This window comes from Oncorhynchus gorbuscha, linkage group LG13 (genome assembly GCF_021184085.1).
Source record: "Oncorhynchus gorbuscha isolate QuinsamMale2020 ecotype Even-year linkage group LG13, OgorEven_v1.0, whole genome shotgun sequence".
In the NCBI taxonomy this organism is placed as follows: Eukaryota; Metazoa; Chordata; class Actinopteri; order Salmoniformes; family Salmonidae; genus Oncorhynchus; species Oncorhynchus gorbuscha.
The window spans coordinates 18,234,586-18,248,352 of record NC_060185.1 but is presented as its reverse complement, the minus strand read 5'-3'; the positions used below and the strand labels follow the sequence as shown (position 1 = coordinate 18,248,352).

Below are 13,767 nucleotides of genomic sequence, written 5' to 3'. Positions count from 1 at the left end.
GACTCACCTGTTCTAGAATGCTCTGAAATCTCTCAGACTCACCTGTTCTAGAATGCTCTGAAATCTCTCAGACTCACCTGTTCTAGAATGCTCTGCAGTCTCTCATCAGACTCACCTGTTCTAGAATGCTCTGAAATCTCTCAGACTCACCTGTTCTAGAATGCTCTGCAGTCTCTCAGACTCACCTGTTCTAGAATGCTCTGCAGTCTCTCATCAGACTCACCTGTTCTAGAATGCTCTGAAATCTCTCAGACTCACCTGTTCTAGAATGCTCTGCAGCCTCTCAGACTCACCTGTTCTAGAATGCTCCGCAGTCTCTCATCAAACTCACCTGTTCTAGAATGCTCTGCAATCTCTCATCAGACTCACCTGTTCTAGAATGCTCTGCAGTCTCTCATCAGACTCACCTGTTCTAGAATGCTCTGAAATCTCTCAGACTCACCTGTTCTAGAATGCTCTGCAGTCTCTCATCAGACTCACCTGTTCTAGAATGCTCTGCAGTCTCTCATCAGACTCACCTGTTCTAGAATGCTTTGCAGTCTCTCAGACTCACCTGTTCTAGAATGCTTTGCAGTCTCTCAGACTCACCTGTTCTAGAATGCTCTGCAGTCTCTCAGACTCACCTGTTCTAGAATGCTCTGCAGTCTCTCAGACTCACCTGTTCTAGAATGCTCTGCAGTCTCTCAGACTCACCTGTTCTAGAATGCTCTGCAATCTCTCATCAGACTCACCTGTTCTAGAATGCTCTGCAGTCTCTCATCAGACTCACCTGTTCTAGAATGCTTTGCAGTCTCTCAGACTCACCTGTTCTAGAATGCTTTGCAGCCTCTCAGACTCACCTGTTCTAGAATGCTCTGCAGTCTCTCAGGCTCCAGGTCGATGACATACTTCCTCTCCTGCCGGCGGTCCAGGTCTTCTAGCAGACGACGGTACGCTGCCTCGTTGAAACTCTCCACGCAGATGGCACTCACCTGCACAGAGTCAGAGCAATTAACCTGTGTGTGTGTGTCTGTGTGTGTGTGTGTGTGTGTGTGTGTGTCTGTGTGTGTGCGTGCGTGTGTCTGTGTGCGCCCATGTGTGCGCCCATGTGGTGCTCACCTGCCAACCGTTTTGACCTGCTCGCTCCATGATTGCCTGTAGGATGGCATAACCTAGACAACAGATCAGAGACACAAAGACAACCAGACATCATCAATCTGGAGAAATGCCAAAAATGACATTTCAGAAAATTTAAGCTGAAGATGAAACAAATAGATCAAATATTTAAGTAAACAAAAACAGTGTTTTGGAAATATCAAACTAAACAGAAATATTGCAAAACACTCTAAATGCCAGATGCCCCTTCCTTCACTGGCCCTCTTTCTTCTTGTCTGTCTAGAGCAACCCTTCACTAAAGTACCCGTCACTGTGCCCCCAGGTACTGTCCTGATCCCCTGTCTCTGACACCTCTGCTGTCTGTTCCGTTCTCTATCACCCTCTGTCTCCCCTCTGTCTTTCTGTCACTCTTTGTCTCTCTCACCCTGATGCTTCCATCATTATGTCCACAGTTCCCCCAAACACTCCCGGCAGCAATCAACAACAGCTGTCCCTGTGTAAACACCCCTCAGCTGGAGGCTAACAGTATGTCTGTCTGTCTGTCTGACGTTCTGCCTGCCTGTCTGTCTGACGTTCTGCCTGTCGGCCTGTCTGTCTGTCTGACGTTCTGCCTGTCGGTCTGTCTGTCTGTCTGACGTTCTGCCTGTCTGTCTGTCTGTCTGTCTGTCTGTCTGTCTGTCTGTCTGTCTGACGTTCTGCCTGTCGTCTGTCTGACGTGTCTGTCTGTCTGTCTGTCTGTCTGACGTTCTGCATGTCTGTCTGTCTGTCTGTCTGTCTGTCTGACGTTCTGTCTGTCTGTCTGTCTGTCTGTCTGTCTGTCTGTCTGTCTGTCTGTCTGTCTGTCTGTCTGTCTGTCTGTCTGTCTGTCTGTCTGTCTGTCTGTCTGTCTGTCTGTCTGTCTGTCTGTCCAGACTATCTAACAGTCTGTCTGTCTGTCTGTCTGTCTGTCTGTCTGTCTGTCTGTCTGTCTGTCTGTCTGTCTGTCTGTCTGTCTGTCTGTCTGTCTGTCTGTCTGTCTGTCTGTCTGTCTGTCTGTCCAGACTATCTAACAGTCTGTCTGTCTGTCTGTCTGTCTGTCTGTCTGTCTGTCTGTCTGTCTGTCTGTCTGTCTGTCTGTCTGTCTGTCTGTCTGTCTGTCTGTCTGTCTGTCTGTCTGTCTGTCTGTCTGTCTGTCCAGACTATCTAACAGTCTGTCTGTCTGTCTGTCTGTCTGTCTGTCTGTCTGTCTGTCTGTCTGTCTGTCTGTCTGTCTGTCTGTCTGTCTGTCTGTCTGTCTGTCTGTCTGTCTGTCTGTCTGTCTGTCTGTCTGTCTGTCCAGACTATCTAACAGTCTGTCTGTCTGTCTGTCTGTCTGTCTAACTGTCTGTCTGTCTGTCTGTCTGTCTGTCTGTCTGTCTGTCTGTCTGTCTGTCTGTCTGTCTGTCTGTCTGTCTGTCTGTCCAGACTATCTAACAGTCTGTCTGTCTGTCTGTCTGTCTGTCTGTCTGTCTGTCTGTCTGTCTGTCTGTCTGTCTGTCTGTCTGTCTGTCTGTCTGTCTGTCCAGACTATCTAACAGTCTGTCTGTCTGTGTGTCTGTGTGTCTGTCTGTCTGTGTCTGTGTCTGTCTGTCTGTCTGTCTGTCTGTCTGTCTGTCTGTCTGTCTGTCTGTCTGTCTGTCTGTCTGTCTGTCTGTCTGTCTGTCTGTCTGTCTGTCTGTCTGTCTGTCTGCCTGTCTGTCTGTCTGTGTCCAGTCTATGTCTGTCTGTCTGTCTGTCTGTCTGTCTGTCTGTCTGTCTGTCTGTCTGTCTGTCTGTCTGTCTGTCTGTCTGTCTGTCTGTCTGTCTGTCTGTCTGTCTGTCTGTCTGTCTGTCTGTCTGTCTGTCTGTCTGTCTGTCTGTCTGTCTGTCTGTCTGTCTGTCTGTCTGTCTGTCTGTCTGTCTCCTGGCTGGAGCCGATCCCTGACTATACAACAGACAACAGGAAAAATGTAACAATGAAAAAAATACAGCTTTATAGACCCAAAATATCAGGTGACACATAAACACATAAAAGAAGGCTTGGGAACAGATATTTGTGAACCAATGGGCACACAGCTTCCCAGTCAAAAACACATGCAGGCCTTCAAAATCCTCAGTGTGTTTCCACCTGCCTTTCTCCCGGTTTCAAAAGCTTTACAACAGATGAACCCTCAGTAGCTGCGGAACCTAAATCTGAGTGTGTGTGTGTGTATATATGTGTGTGTATATGTGTGTGTATATATATGTGTGCGGGTGTGTGTGTATATGTGTGTGTATATATATATGTGTGCGGGTGTGTGTGTGTATATATGTGTGCGTGTGTGTGTGTATATATGTGTGTGTGTATATATATGTGTGTGTGTATGTATGTATATGTGTGTGCGTGTGTGTGTGTACATGTGTATGTGTGTGTGTGTGTATATGTGTGTGCGTGTGTGTGTGTGTGTGTGTGTATAAATGCACCTGCACTGTGATAGTCTCAGAGGTCCGTTAAAAGCGCAGAGAGCATCATGAAGAACAAGGAACACACCAGGCAGGTCCGAGATACTGTTGTGAAGAAGTTTAAAGCCGGATTTGGATACAAAAAGATTTCCCAAGCTTTAAACATCCCAAGGAGCACTGTGCAAGCAATAATACTGAAATGGAAGGAGTATCAGACCACTGCAAATCTACCAAGTCCCTCTAAACTTTCAGCTCATACAAGGAGAAGACTGATCAGAAATGCAGCCAAGAGGCCCATGATCACTCTGGATGAACTGCAGAGATCTACAGCTGAGATGGGACACTCTGTCCATAGGACAACAATCAGTCGTATATTGCACAAATCTGGCCTTTATGGAAGAGTGGCAAGAAGAAAGCCATTTCTTAAAGATATCCATAAAAAGTGTTGTTTAAAGTTTGCCACAAGCCACCTGGGAGACACACCAAACATGTGGAAGAAGGTGCTCTGGTGAGATGAAACCAAAATTGAACTTTTTGGCAACAATGCAAAATGTTATGTTTGGCATAAAAGCAACACAGCTCATCACCCTGAACACACCATCCCCACTGTCAAACATGGTGGTGGCAGCATCATGGTTTGGGCCTGCTTTTCTTCAGCAGGGACAGGGAAGATGGTTAAAATTGATGGGAAGATGTGTGGATGGAGCCAGATACAGGACCATTCTGGAAGAAAACCTGATGGAGTCTGCAAAAGACCTGAGACTGGGACAGAGATTTGTCTTCCAACAAGACAATGATCCAAAACATAAAGCAAAATCTACAATGGAATGTTTCAAAAATAAACATATCCAGGTGTTAGAATGGCCAAGTCAAAGTCCAGACCTGAATCCAATCGAGAATCTGTGGAAAGAACTGAAAACTGCTGTTCACAAATGCTCTCCATCTAACCTCACTGAGCTCGAGCTGTTTTCAAGGAGGAATGGGAAAAAATGTCAGTCTCTCGATGTGCAAAACTGATAGAGACATACCCCAAGCGACTTACAGCTGTAATCGCAGCAGAAGGTGGCGCTACAAAGTATTAACTTAAGGGGGCTGAATAATTTTGCACGCCCAATTTTTCAGTTTTTGATTTGTTAAAAAAGTTTGAAATATCCAATAAATGTTGTTCCACTTCATGATTGTGTCCCACTTGTTGTTGATTCTTCACTACAGTTTTATATCTTTATGTTTGAAGCCTGAAATGTGGCAAAAGATCGCAAAGTTCAAGGGGGCCGAATACTTTCGCAAGGCACTGTATATATGTGTGTGTGTGCATATATATATATATATATATGTGTGTGTGTGTGTGTGTGTGTGTGTGTGTGTGTGTGTGTGTGTGTGTGTGTGTGTGTGTGTGTGTGTGTGTGTGTGTGTGTGTGTGTGTGTGTGTGTGTGTGTGTGTGTGTGTGTGTGCAATGCTGTCTGTGGAGCATGGAGCATAAAACAGATCCCTCTTACTGCCCATTTTCCACCACATTACCGACAGCACGGGCTGATGGGAAATGCTAATGAACGGCCCTGCCTCGGCGAGTCACGGGTGAGTGAAGCGGAAACCGCACCTACAATCCCCTTGGTGTCGACCTAGCCAAGCCGGGCCACAGAGAGACTGGCAGAAGGGAGACACACACACACTGAGAAAATGCATTGTGTGGCGGGACTGGCACTGCTAGCCACTCAGAGGGCATCGAGACCCTGGCATGGGGAGTGAATGTGGGAATGTCTGGTTTAGGGTTCCGTGCTGAGTATTCCCATGACGATAGTCCGGAGCGGAGGGCATCAGCTGTGTCCAATCTGTCAGCACACACAGCATCAAGGGGAACAAGCTCACTTTAATCTCTGTCAGCCTCTCCACAGATAATCACAGTCACGGTTAGTTCAGTAACAAGCTGAGTTAATGACTGGGTTGAGCTGTGTGAATGACTGGGTTGAGCTGTGTGAATGACTGGGTTGAGCTGTGTGAATGACTGGGTTGAGCTGTGTGAATGACTGGGTTGAGCTGTGTGAATGACTGGGTTGAGCTCTGTGAATGACTGGGTTGAGCTGTGTTAATGAATGGGTTGAGCTGTGTGAATGACTGGGTTGAGCTGTGTGAATGACTGGGTTGAGCTGTGTGAATGACTGGGTTGAGCTGTGTGAATTACTGGGTTGAGCTGTATGAATGACTGGGTTGAACTATGTGAATTACTGGGTTGAGCTGTATGAATGACTGGGTTGAGCTCTGTGAATTACTGGGTTGAGCTGTATGAATGACTGGGTTGAACTATGTGAATTACTGGGTTGAGCTGAATGAATGACTGGTTTGAACTATGTGAATTACTGGGTTGAGCTGTATGAATGACTGGGTTGAACTATGTGAATTACTGGGTTGAGCTGTATGAATGACTGGGTTGAACTATGTGAATTACTGGGTTGAGCTGAATGAATGACTGGGTTGAACTATGTCAATTACTGGGTTGAACTCTGTGAATTACTAGGTTGAGCTCTGTGAATTACTGGGTTGAGCTCTGTGAATTACTGGGTTGAGCTCTGTGAATGACTGGGTTGAACTATGTGAATGACTGGGTTAAACTCTGTGAATTACTGGGTTGAGCTCTGTGAATGACTGGGTTGAGCTCTGTGAATTACTGGGTTGAGCTCTGTGAATGACTGGGTTGGGCTCTGTGAATTACTGGGTTGAGCTCTGTGAATGACTGGGTTGAACTATGTGAATGACTGGGTTAAACTCTGTGAATGACTGGGTTGAGCTCTGTGAATGACTGGGTTGAACTCTGTGAATGACTGGGTTGAACTCTGTGAATGACTGGGTTGAACTATGTGAATGACTGGGTTAAACTCCGTGAATTACTGGGTTGAGCTCTGTGAATTACTGGGTTGAGCTCTGTGAATTACTGGGTTGAGCTCTGTGAATGACTGGGTTGAGCTCTGTGAATGACTGGGTTGAGCTCTGTGAATTACTGGGTTGAGCTCTGTGAATGACTGGGTTGAGCTCTGTGAATGACTGGGTTGAGCTCTGTGAATTACTGGGTTGAGCGGAGTTCCTGCTCACTGCCTTCCATTTTCCACTCTTCCTCTTTCCTCTTTTCTGCTTCCCTTGGATTGATTAGATTAGATTGATTGACTGACTGACAGATTAACGGACTGGTTGACCTACTGACTGACTGACTGATTGATTGATTCATTGATTGACTGACTGACTGACAGATTAACTGACTGGTTGACCTACTGCCTGACTGACTGACTGATTGATTGATTCATTGATTGACTGACTGACTGACAGATTAACTGACTGGTTGACCTACTGCCTGACTGACTGATTGATTGATTCATTGATTGACTGACTGACTGACAGATTAACTGACTGGTTGACCTACTGCCTGACTGACTGATTGATTGATTCATTGATTGACTGACTGACTGACAGATTAACTGACTGGTTGACCTACTGCCTGACTGACTGATTGATTGATTCATTGATTGACTGACTGACTGACAGATTAACTGACTGGTTGACCTACTGCCTGACTGACTGATTGATTGATTCATTGATTGATTGACTGACTGACAGATTAACGGACTGGTTGACCTACTGCCTGACTGACTGATTGATTGATTCATTGATTGACTGACTGACAGATTAACTGACTGGTTGACCTACTGCCTGACTGACTGATTGATTGATTCATTGATTGACTGACTGACTGACAGATTAACTGACTGGTTGACCTACTGCCTGACTGACTGATTGATTGATTCATTGATTGACTGACTGACTGACAGATTAACTGACTGGTTGACCTACTGCCTGACTGACTGATTGATTGATTCATTGATTGACTGACTGACTGACAGATTAACTGACTGGTTGACCTACTGCCTGACTGACTGATTGATTGATTCATTGATTGACTGACTGACTGACAGATTAACTGACTGGTTGACCTACTGCCTGACTGACTGATTGATTGATTCATTGATTGACTGACTGACTGACAGATTAACTGACTGGTTGACCTACTGACTGACTGACTGATTGATTGATTCATTGATTGACTGACTGACAGATTAACTGACTGGTTGACCTACTGCCTGACTGACTGATTGATTGATTCATTGATTGACTGACTGACTGACAGATTAACTGACTGGTTGACCTACTGACTGACTGACTGATTGATTGATTCATTGATTGACTGACTGACTGACAGATTAACTGACTGGTTGACCTACTGACTGACTGACTGATTGATTGATTCATTGATTGACTGACTGACTGACAGATTAACTGACTGGTTGACCTACTGCCTGACTGACTGATTGATTGATTCATTGATTGACTGACTGACAGATTAACTGACTGGTTGACCTACTGCCTGACTGACTGATTGATTGATTCATTGATTGACTGACTGACTGACAGATTAACTGACTGGTTGACCTACTGCCTGACTGACTGATTGATTGATTCATTGATTGACTGACTGACTGACAGATTAACTGACTGGTTGACCTACTGACTGACTGACTGATTGATTGATTCATTGATTGACTGACTGACTGACAGATTAACTGACTGGTTGACCTACTGCCTGACTGACTGATTGATTGATTCATTGATTGACTGACTGACTGACAGATTAACTGACTGGTTGACCTACTGCCTGACTGACTGATTGATTGATTCATTGATTGACTGACTGACTGACAGATTAACTGACTGGTTGACCTACTGCCTGACTGACTGATTGATTGATTCATTGATTGGGTATTGTTTGATTAACATCTGTTACCTCTGTCTGTGTGTAGAGGAATACGAAGCGACTCCAGTCGTAATGGTCCAGCAGGGACAGCAGAGCTCCTCTGATAGAGGGGCGGAGCTGCAGGGTGAACTGGCCCTCCCCCTCCGTGGGGAAACTGGGCGTGACCAGGGAGATGTGCAGAGCGCTGCAGAACGACGTCAGGGTGTGCACCGAACGCTTGTCGTACAGGCCGAAGATAGCAAACACACCCCGCGAGTACTGCGAACAGACTGCAGGGAGAGAGAAAGGGAGGAAGGAGAGATGAGAATGCTTGAAGCCTAATTGTACTGAGAATGCTTAAAGGCTAATTGTACTGAGAATGCTTGAAGCCTAATTGTACTATACACACATGCAATAGACATTTGAGATAGAGCCAGAAGAACACGCCAGGAATACTGAGAACAGAATGCAGGCAGAGAGGCAGAGAAAGAGATGCTCATTAATGTATATTCACATAGCGGAATCTCGTGAAATCCGTCAAACATTTTAACGAGTGGATGCTTCAGTTTGTGTCGTCCATAATTGCAACAACAAATTGCAGCTGCTGGGTGCATGTGAGGGTGTGTGTGTGTGTGTGTGTGTGTGTGTGTGTGTGTGTGTGTGTGTGTGTGTGTGTGTGTGTGTGTGTGTGTGTGTGTGTGTGTGTGTGTGTGTGTGTGTGTGCTTGTCAAAAGAGCTGACAAAACACAGAAAATTATATTTGCAACTTGATTTTCATATCACAAGAATGTTTCCCATTAATTATTTTGGCCCTCTCAACAATACCAATTCCACAGTAGAGAGCCAAACACTACTAACATAATTACTACACATAAACAATCAGTTTCCGCTGACTCCTCTGGGAGGTCATCTCTCACACAGACGACACAACAACAACAAATCAAACTAATAATTCTGACTCATGTCTCACTGTTACAATTCCGTGCTGATGTTATGTATGCAATTAATCTCCCTAAAACCCTGCAGCTCTTCAGAGAGAGAGAGAGAGAGACAGAGAAAGAGAGAGAGAGACAGAGAGAGAGACAGAGAGAGAGAGAGAGAGATAGAGGGACAGAGAGAGAGAGAGAGACAGAGAAAGAGAGAGAGAGACAGAGAGAGAGAGAGAGAGATTGAGAGAGAGAGAGAGAGAGAGGACAGAGAGAGAGAGAGAGAGACCTACTGCTGACAGAGAGAGAGAGAGAGAGAGAGACAGAGAGAGAGAGAGACAGAGAAAGAGAGAGAGAGACAGAGAGAGAGAGAGAGAGAGAGAGAGACAGAGAGAGAGAGAGAGACAGACGGCGACAGAGAGAGAGAGAGAGAGAGATTGACAGACAGAGAGAGAGAGAGAGAGAGAGAGAGAGAGAGAGTGACAGAGAGAGACAGAGACAGAGAGACAGAGAGACAGAGAGACAGAGAGACAGAGAGAGAGAGAGAGATAGAGGCAGGAGCTGAGAGAGAGGAGAGAGAGAGAGAGAGAGAGAGAGAGAGAGAGAGAGAGAGAGAGAGAGAGAGAGAGAGAGACAGAGAGAGAGACAGAGAGAGAGAGAGACAGAGAGAGAGATAGAGAGACAGAGAGACCAGAGAGAGAGAGACAGAGAGAGAGAGAGAGACAGAGAGAGAGAGAGAGAGAGAGAGAGAGAGAGACAGAGAGAGAGAGAGAGAGAGAGAGAGAGAGAGAGTAGGGACACATGAGAAAGACAGAGAGAGAGAGAGAGAGAGAGAGAGAGAGAGAGAGAGAGAGAGAGAGAGAGAGAGAGAGAGAGAGAGAGAGAGAGAGAGAGAGACAGAGAGAGAGAGAGAGAGAGAGACAAGAGAGAGAGAGAGAGAAAGATTTCTCTGACGTCTCCGGCGCTTGTCTGCAAACTTCCCCTCTCCTCCACAGTATGTAACTCATCCACTGCTTCGTTAAAGGAGGGTGATGCAATTTGTTTCGATTATGCATCCGTAGTGTAGCTTTCATGTCCTGCTACACACACACACCCTAGTCCTGCCTCACACTGTGTGCTTGTAAGGCCCTGAGAAGTGTGTTATTTTAGGTTCAGAAGATGTGTCTCCTATTCCAGGAACAACCTATTCTATTCACAATCTCTGTATCATGGAGATTTACACACTACTCAAAATCAAATATACACTCCACTCTCTCTCTCCCCCTTTCCCCCCCACTTTCTCCATTCATTGTTCTTTCAGACGTGTTTCTTGAAGTAGAACCTCAGCCTCCATCATATACCTGATCCTAACCACGGTTAGTGTTGCTGTAAACGCAGAAAGAAAATCCAATAGGCTCTGCTATAAACTTCTGCCTCACCCCTCCCTTTTTATTGGTCTCACATTCCTTGTTTTTTTCTTCTTCCTCCATCCTTCTCAACTTTTGTATTTGATTTCTCTGTCTCCCTTCCTTACTCTCTCTAACTTGCTTATTACTCCATCCATTTATCACTCTCTGATTACACCCCACCCCCACCCCCTGTGATTCCATTATCTTCCGTGATAAACCCCTGTCTGGGAAACAGAGTGAGGGAGGCTGCTTTGAGGCAGTAAATTGGGCACGGGCAGGGCCCTGAACCTGGGCTGAGATGAAGAGGGATTAGACACTGGGCAGGGCCTTGAACCTGGGCTAGGATGAAGAGGGATTAGACACTGGGCAGGGCCCTAAACCGGGGCTGAGATGAAGAGGGATTAGACACTGGGCAGTGCCTTGAACCTGGGCTAGGATGAAGAGGGATTAGACCCTGGGCAGGGCCCTAAACCTGGGCTGAGATGAAGAGGGATTAGACACTGGGCAGGGCCCTGAACCTGGGCTGAGATGTAGAGGGATTAGACACTGGGCAGGGCCCTGAACCTGGGCTGAGATGAAGAGGGATTAGACACTGGGCAGGGCCCTGAACCTGGGCTGAGATGACGAGGGATTAGACACTGGGCAGGGCCCTGAACCTGGGCTGAGATGAAGAGGGATTAGACACTGGGCAGGGCCTTGAACCTGGGCTGAGATGAAGAGGGATTAGACACTGGGCAGGGCCCTGAACCTGGGCTGAGATGACGAGGGATTAGACACTGGGCAGATCCCTGAACCTGGGCTGAGATGACGAGGGATTAGACACTGGGCAGGGCCCTGAACCTGGACTGAGATGAAGAGGGATTAGACACTGGGCAGGGCCCTGAACCTGGGCTGAGATGAAGAGGGATTAGACACTGGGCAGGACCCTGAACCTGGGCTGAGATGAAGAGGGATTAGACACTGGGCAGGTCCCTGAACCTGGGCTGAGATGAAGAGGGATTAGACACTGGGCAGGGCCCTGAACCTGGGCTGAGATGAAGAGGGATTAGACATTGGGCAGGTCCCTGAACCTGGGCTGATATGAAGAGGGATTAGACACTGGGCAGGTCCCTGAACCTGGGCTGAGATGAAGAGGGATTAGACACTGGGCAGGGCCTTGAACCTGGGCTGAGATGAAGAGGGATTAGACACTGGGCAGGGCCCTGAACCTGGGCTGAGATGACGAGGGATTAGACACTGGGCAGGTCCCTGAACCTGGGCTGAGATGAAGAGGGATTAAACACTGGGCAGGTCCCTGAACCTGGGCTGAGATGAAGAGGGATTAGACACTGGGCAGGGCCTTGAACCTGGGCTGAGATGAAGAGGGATTAGACACTGGGCAGGGCCCTGAACCTGGGCTGAGATGACGAGGGATTAGACACTGGGCAGGTCCCTGAACCTGGGCTGAGATGAAGAGGGATTAGACACTGGGCAGGGCCTTGAACCTGGGCTGAGATGACGAGGGATTAGACACTGGGCAGGGCCTTGAACCTGGGCTGAGATGACGAGGGATTAGACACTGGGCAGGGCCCTGAACCTGGGCTGAGATGAAGAGGGATTAGACACTGGGCAGGGCCCTGAACCTGGGCTGAGATGAAGAGGGTTTAGACACTGGGCCGGGCCTTGAACCTGGGCTGAGATGAAGAGGGATTAGACACTGGGCAGGGCCCTGAACCTGGGCTGAGATGACGAGGGATTAGACACTGGGCAGGGCCCTGAACCTGGACTGAGATGAAGCACCCTCCTGCTGCTATTTGTACACCATGTCTTTTAGGAAACCTCACCAATATGATACCACCAACTTTGTTGATACAATAAAGATCAACAACATATAGCAGTTATGTGTAGTTTAACATCCCTACAGAGGTCCTCAGCAGCTGTTATGTGTAGTTTAACATCCCTACAGAGGTCCTCAGCAGCAGTTATGTGTAGTTTAACATCCCTACAGAGGTCCTCAGCAGCTGTTATGTGTAGTTTAACATCCCTACAGAGGTCCTCAGCAGCTGTTATGTGTAGTTTAACATCCCTACAGAGGTCCTCAGCAGCTGTTATGTGTAGTTTAACATCCCTACAGAGGTCCTCAGCAGCTGTTATGTGTAGTTTAACATCCCTACAGAGGTCCTCAGCAGCTGTTATGTGTAGTTTAACATCCCTACAGAGGTCCTCAGCAGCTGTTATGTGTAGTTTAACATCCCTACAGAGGTCCTCAGCAGCTGTTATGTGTAGTTTAACATCCCTACAGAGGTCCTCAGCAGCTGTTATGTGTAGTTTAACATCCCTACAGAGGTCCTCAGCAGCTGTTATGTGTAGTTTAACATCCCTACAGAGGTCCTCAGCAGCTGTTATGTGTAGTTTAACATCCCTACAGAGGTCCTCAGCAGCTGTTATGTGTAGTTTAACATCCCTACAGAGGTCCTCAGCAGCTGTTATGTGTAGTTTAACATCCCTACAGAGGTCCTCAGCAGCTGTTATGTGTAGTTTAACATCCCTACAGAGGGCCTCAGCAGCAGTTATGTGTAGTTTAACATCCCTACAGAGGTCCTCAGCAGCTGTTATGTGTAGTTTAACATCCCTACAGAGGTCCTCAGCAGCTGTTATGTGTAGTTTAACATCCCTACAGAGGTCCTCAGCAGCTGTTATGTGTAGTTTAACATCCCTACAGAGGTCCTCAGCAGCTGTTATGTGTAGTTTAACATCCCTACAGAGGGCCTCAGCAGCAGTTATGTGTAGTTTAACATCCCTACAGAGGGCCTCAGCAGCAGTTATGTGTAGTTTAACATCCCTACAGAGGGCTTCAGCAGCTGTTATGTGTAGTTTAACATCCCTACAGAGGTCCTCAGCAGCAGTTATGTGTAGTTTAACATCCCTACAGAGTGCTTCAGCAGCAGTTATGTGTAGTTTAACATCCCTACAGAGGTCCTCAGAAGCAGTTATGTGTAGTTTAACATTCCTACAGAGGGCCTTCAGCAGCAGTTATGTGTAGTTTAACATCCCTACAGAGTGCTTCAGCAGCAGTTATGTGTAGTTTAACATCCCTACAGAGTGCTTCAGCAGCAGTTATGTGTAGTTTAACATTCCTACAGAGAGCCTCAGCAGCAGCCCTAA

At 46.9% G+C, this 13,767-nt stretch overlaps 1 pseudogene; it reads right to left on the bottom strand.

Annotated features, from left to right (window-relative positions):
• The window catches only part of LOC123992553, a 157,720-nt pseudogene that overhangs the window by 90,961 nt on the left and 52,992 nt on the right, over positions 1 to 13,767 (bottom strand).